This window comes from Lissotriton vulgaris, chromosome 2_1 (assembly GCF_964263255.1).
Source record: "Lissotriton vulgaris chromosome 2_1, aLisVul1.2, whole genome shotgun sequence".
NCBI classification, from domain to species: Eukaryota; Metazoa; Chordata; class Amphibia; order Caudata; family Salamandridae; genus Lissotriton; species Lissotriton vulgaris.
The window spans coordinates 1,755,505,893-1,755,512,640 of record NC_141687.1 but is presented as its reverse complement, the minus strand read 5'-3'; positions in this window follow the sequence as shown (position 1 = coordinate 1,755,512,640).

The window sequence follows — 6,748 nt, the reverse complement described above, 5'->3', positions numbered from 1 at the left end:
GGCACTAAACCAGGCTGCACGCAAATATTTTTGCCTTGGAGCATTGTGTAAAAATTGACAGTTGAACATTTAGTTGTGCATTCTGTCACTGTATATAGTCAAGTTAACCAGGTTGCCAGGCTCAAACCTTCCTTTTTAATACTTATTGAGCTTGTGAATAAAATGTATTCTATTACTACATTCACACTTTAGCAAAACCTCAAACTAAGCTGCTTGAAGTGATAATCAAAATGATCCAACTCAGCTGAGATATTGGATTTTAGTTTAGGAAGATGTTTGAATGCCTTAAGACCTGTGCCCCCAAACAATGTTTTAATAAGGCCAATTTATAAGTTGGATGACATTCCTCCCCTTCAAGAACTTCCATATAAGTGAGAAATGCTTCAAACCAATCTTCCCATGACATTGCAAATTCACCACAGCGTTGAAGAAACGCTGGAGGTAGAGTAATAGAAGACATTCTGACAAAATACAATTAATAATAAAAAATATCAGTCAAATTAAAGTAACTCTGGACATGCAATAAACAAGAACTGACATCTCAATATAAGGGGAAATCCTACTGTACAGGCAAAATAGGGTGTGAATCTTATCCTTTTTAAATTTTTTTATTATTCAAGTCAGAATTGTTCAACATACAATGACTGCAAAAAGTCAAAAGCATGGGATTTAAGCATAAATATTAACAGCATAAAACTTAGAGGAATTACAATATTATTCATGATTTGAATTTACACACTCACAGCTAAAATTAATCCAAATTTTGTCCGATAAACCTCTAGATTTTGCCAGGGCTAACTCAGAGTCATAGCTCCGTTGGATGAGGGCGCTCCATTCAACCACTTTAGGAGAGGCCGTGGAGACCCAAGACCTTGCGATGCAAAGCTGAGCGCAAACAAACATTATTGATGGATTTGATTTTTATAGAGCGCAAACAAATACCTGAAGGTGTCTCCGCGCTATAAGGTGGAGAGAAATAGAGAATAAAGTTAGATTTTAGTGAAAAGCCAGGTTTTTAAAACCTTGCAGAAACTCCAAAGAGAGAGGGACTGACTTTATTACTAAAAAGAAGCTTGTTAGTTGTACATACCAGAAAGGTTAGCTTGTAGGCAGGCACCACCAAATTCATCGCTGAGCTGGACCTAAGGGTCCTGTTAGGCACACACCTTCTAAGTTTTCCTCTTAAGAAGGTTGGACCTTGTCCCTGAAGTGCTTTATAGGTTATACAAAGCGCTTTGAAGAGAATCCTTTGCTGCACTGGCAGCCGATGCAGTCTTACCAAAGCCTGTGAGGCCGACTGGAACGTCTGGATTTTCATCAGCAATCTTCCTGCTGTGTTTTGTAGAATATGCAATGTTTTCAGGTGGACCTTGGGTAGCTTGACATAAAGACGATTACAATAGTTGATCCTGGACAAGACAGAGAGCCACTGCATTCAGTAAATTAGGCAGAAGAAATGGTGCTATTTTCCCAATCATGCGCAGCATGAATAAGGATGTAGAAAGTACATTTGATATCTACCAAGATACCCAGATTTTTCACCAATTCGCAGTAACCGGGAGAGAACCCAATGCCTGTGGCCACCAGGCAGGATTCCAAACGGAAGTGTTATTTCTAAAGAGGATAACCTCCGTCAGGGCCGGACTGACTACCGGGCGGTTTGGAATGCTGCTGAGCTGGGGGCTGATTTCACTGCGGTGGGGGCTGATTTCGTTCATGGAGACTTGCGTGTGCTTTGAAATAATTAAAGCAAAACTAATTTCGTTTAGCACACGCAGGTCTCCATGAACGGAATCAGCCCCCAGCTCAGCAGCATTCCAAACTGCCCGGTAGCCAGTCCGGCCCTGACCTCCGTCTTTGTAGAGTTTAACTTAAGGCAGTTCACATCCATCCAGGCACTGACCTCTCGCATGCACACCCGGAATGAGTCACTCACTTCGTGACCATTTCTGGAAAGGGATACGACAATCTGGGTGCTTCTGCATATGAAATGGTAGAAAAAAACAAATTATTTCACTAAGGCAGCCAGTGGTGTTACATATATATTAAAAAGAGTTGAACTAATTGATAAGCCCTGGGGTATACCACAAGGCAGAGAAAATGATTTCAAGGTGAAGTCACCCATGGCCACTGTCTGGGTTTGAGCTGCCGGAAAGAATCTGAAAAAGGCCAAAGCTACCCCCTCTACTCCCAAATCTGCCAACCAGTGTATCAGTAGGTCATGATTGACAGACTCAAAAGCTGCCGTCAAATCAAGGAGGTTCAGGGCAGCACTGCCCCCACCATCAAATTTAGACCACACCATTTCCGTGGCTACTAGCCGATTCTGTAGATTGCCCTTTGTGAAACCCAATTTGGGAATCATTCAGCATTTGAGTGCTATTCAGGAAGGCCAATAGTTGAAGAGTAATTTCTATCTCCAATATCTTCACAGAGAATGGCAGTCTGGATATTGATTTAAAGCTGTTAGCGTCAACAGTGTTCAAGTTGGCTTTCTTAGGCAACAGGAGATCAGAGGCCGTTTTCCAAGCTTTTGGAAAGACACTAGTCTTCAGTACGCCATTAAAAATGGGCGTCAGTTGGACAGCAACCAGGTCAGGTATGAGATGTAAGTTTTTTGGGACAAGGATTATTAGGGGAGCCAGATTTTGTTAAAAGAAACAATTGTCTGACTTGGTCTACTTAGAGAGAATTAAATTCAGAGAACGACGACTTCTTAACATCCCAAAGACAGTTATCCTACCCGAGGGTTGTATTGCAGTTTTCAAAGTAAATGTATTAAGAATGACTTCATCTTGATTCAGAAAAAATAATGCCAGGGAATCACAGTAGTCCTGATTAGTACTGTCCAAATTCATGACCGCTGGTGAGGAGAGTTTGGAAACAACTTGAAAGAGGGCCTAAGAAGAGCAGCTAGCTGCTTCAATGGAATTGATTGAGTACTTAAACTTTTACTTCACTATAAGCTTTTTTATAGTCTGCCAGCAGCAATTTGTAATTTTCTTTTTCGTTGTCGTAATTTTCCATCCCTATCTGTTCTTGTTATCTACAAGCTTTCTTAGCAGCCCGGAGTGCTTCCCCTAACCACGGGGATATGGGTTTGCTTCTCCTGAGTAATGTCTGATTGGCTGGAGGCAGCTCTTTGACTGCTTTAGATGGCAACGAGGAGCAACTGAGACCAGTTTTTCAGGATAATCAGACTTTGTGGGTCAAGAATGGGAGAGGACTGAGTTAAGTTCATGGGCATTAACACCTTGGCTGCTATGGGTTTTCCCGCTGGGTGCTAAAATATCAAGATCCCCATTATTCATGACAAAGCCAGCTCGTCATAAGCGCAGGGCAGGTAACACCCATGACGAGCTGGCTTTGTCATTAGCGTCGAAGGGGTTAATCTGGTTGCAAGCCTGGGAATAAATTAACTTCCCAGGAACATTCTTTGGGGCAGTATTATGACATACAAGAATTTCCCAACTGACTGCACTGTGATCAGACCACGTAAAGTTGCTACAGTGATTACAACTGGAGAAAATCCCATCTAAGGTGTGGCCAGCATGGTGGGTTGGCCCAGCCACACATTGCTCTGAACCGAAAACCTGACATTAATTTGAGCAGAGCACCTTGTCAGTATTGTTGCAAGTTCTCTAGATGAAAATTAAAATCACCCAACAAAGTGAAATCAGTTGTAGAGAGAGATGATTCTAGAGAAAGTTTTTTTGGGGCCTGGTAGTCTATGCAGCAAAGAACTGTTGAACAACTGAGATTTGGATAGCTTGAATTTATAGAATAAACCTTCAAACTCTGGATTAGCAGAGGAAAAGAAAGCTGCATAGATATCTCGATGGATAACAGTAAGCCCCCCACCTTTCCTGTCTTCCGTATGTAGCCTGTGGATCCTGTAAGTAGATGGGACTAAAGCAATAATTTCTAGTCCCGCCTACTGGTCTGCCCATGTTTCTATCACATAGAAGAAGTCTAGCTGATGGGAGTCTATTAACTTAGCCACTTCCAAATTATGCTTAACCAAAGACCTTGCGTTAATTAAAACACATTTAGCCCTGGGGTCAGAGTCAGGAGGAATGATCAACTGACTTGAAGCCGAAGGGACAGACCCCAATGGCCCTAAATTCTCTAATGCAGTAGTGAAATGAAACTTGCAAGCAAGGCATTTATTCACTCACAAATCAAATCCCTGCAGGATAAGTTTAGGGCAGGTCAGGCTTTTACCTAGAATGTTTTGTACCAACAGCTCAGCTCTAGAATAAATCTTAAGCACCCCATCCTCGACATTAGATCGGCCAGGGGGACAAGCTCTGGGCCTGGTCCAGGCACTTGCGGTCGCATAAGGGCTTACCGTCATCCGCTTAAGTAGTGGTGAAGGAGTCACTGGACAGCTAACCTCCCTCCCTCTGACTAAAAGGAAGTGAGGAAAAGTCAGCAAGATGCTCTCTCCACCACAAATTGCAATGCCGCGGAGGACTGAAGAGCGTTCACACTCTTAGAAGGGTTAGTTGTAAAATTAACTTTCATTTTAAAAGATAGATGCTGCTTTATTAAATCATTTAAAACAAAAAATAAAGACACACCATGAAACTCTGTGACCCTCTATCTTGACCACAATCCAAATCCTCAGCAAATTATCGTGGTTAAGCGCTGTAACCCATCGTAATACTCAAACTTGATGTCCAGTATTATATCCTTTGTTGAATGTATAATAGGACGGCCCAAGCAGTATGACATACCCCATCCCAAAATTATTTTAAGACAGGACATAACACGAACATATGTACAATATCAGCATCAAGTAGATTACATTTAGGACATTAAGTCTTATCTGAGGTAGTATTAGCTTCCCATCTGGAGTCTTTATCCGGAGTATAATATAGAAAACGGATTGCTCGGAGTTGTTGACATTTAAAATTTGTGGAGTATACTGATTGATCCAGTATCTCTAATGCGTTCTGGATCTCTGAGATTAAAATCTCAGATCCCAGAGACCTGCACCATTTTGTAGCTAATGAAGCCATATTATCGGTAATATCTTGACAGAAACCTTGATACATTATACTAATTGAAGGTTTTATAGATGATTTATAATAGTATGCCATCAGTTTTGACCTTTCCATATCGAACATGTGTTCACAACCTGATCGCAGATAGTCTCTAAATTGCAAGTACTTAAAAAACAAATTGACGAGGAAGTCCATACTGATCATGCAATCTTTAAAAGGATAAACAAAGACTCAGATCATACAGCTGGCCCAACATTGAAACCACATTCACGGCCCAAACCCTACACACTAAATCATGGAAAATTAGGGAGAAAGCAGGATTATCCCAAAGAGGTGTATCTTTAGATAAAAAAGCTATTGATTATTTCGTACATATCCCCGACAAATATAAATAATATCACTTAATATTTATTAAGCGTACCCTCCTATTAAAACAACTAAACTTAGATACAAGGGCTGGTTGATAGCCAAAAGATGAAGGTTCTGGATCTGCTGGGTTTAGTAGGCTGCGCAGACGACGAGTAAAGGTTGCCCAAAAGTATTACTTAAAGTCTGGAAGCTGGGGGTCCTCCTTTTTTTGGACGGAAGCTACATGAAACGAATGGCATGTCTTTTGTGCCTATAGCTCCATATAAAACTTCCAATGGTGCCCTCCAGGTGCTTAAACAAAGGACTCCAGAACTCTCAAACGGATTGTGCTAAATATATAAAGACATTTTGGAAGGATATTTATTTTAATAATATTGATTCGACCTAGAAGAGTAAGTGGAAACTTATTCCAGAATTTAATCTTGGGAATGACTGTGAGTAATAAATCCATCTCCTAAGATTATGAGACAATACGCAACAACAACCTATAGCGCTGGCAAACACTACTCACTAAGACAACACTGTGATTTCATGGGCATAAGCAATTGGCATTTGTATCTCATAAATACGCACTGCCTTTCTGTGTATGCTGCAATTAAGAGCCCAGACTGTACCCGTTAACAGGGTCGGATTGGTAACGCGGGCACTCGGGCAATGCCCGAGGGGCTGGTGTCCAGTTCCAGCTGTGGGCTACTTTTTTTAGCAGTCTGGGGGGGCGATTTGGATGGTTTGTGTGTTGTTTGGATTCCGCCATCGGCCCAGTGGGGACCTGAGTGGCCTTTCTGGAGGCAGATGGCCACCCATTATCTCCCTTTTACCAAATGGGTAGAGGTGTCACTCCCTTTCTCTCGCTGGGCCGGCCCATTAGGGTATGCATATTGAGCAGGGGCACGGGGCCTTGGCAGAAGTGGCCTCACTTGTTTTCAGGTGTGTTTCACTAGTGTAAACTAATCTGGGCTTTTTTTTCTCCCCCCCCCCCACTTTTTTTTAAATAAAATTTCGCCAACGCAGTATTTTGCGGAAAGGCAATATGCAAATGTCGACCACTTTTTTTTAGCCTGCCCGGGCTGATTTTTAATCCCAATCCAACCCTGCCTGTTAATATTTTCAATGCTATAAGTATAATGTTACATTGTCCACTGCATTGCCAACACCAAATATATGACATATTGTATATGGTTGTATAGTTGCTGAAACAATGAAAAAATATGATAAAAAATAGATTACAAAAAATAAATAAATGACTGCAAATAGTAAAGGTTCATAGTTCAGTTTGATAATATTCGTAACCGAGGGAGACAGTCTAATTCCAAGATAGACCGCCGTTGCAGTACCCGAGGCATAGGAAAGTCTGGTTTAAAGTTCAAAAG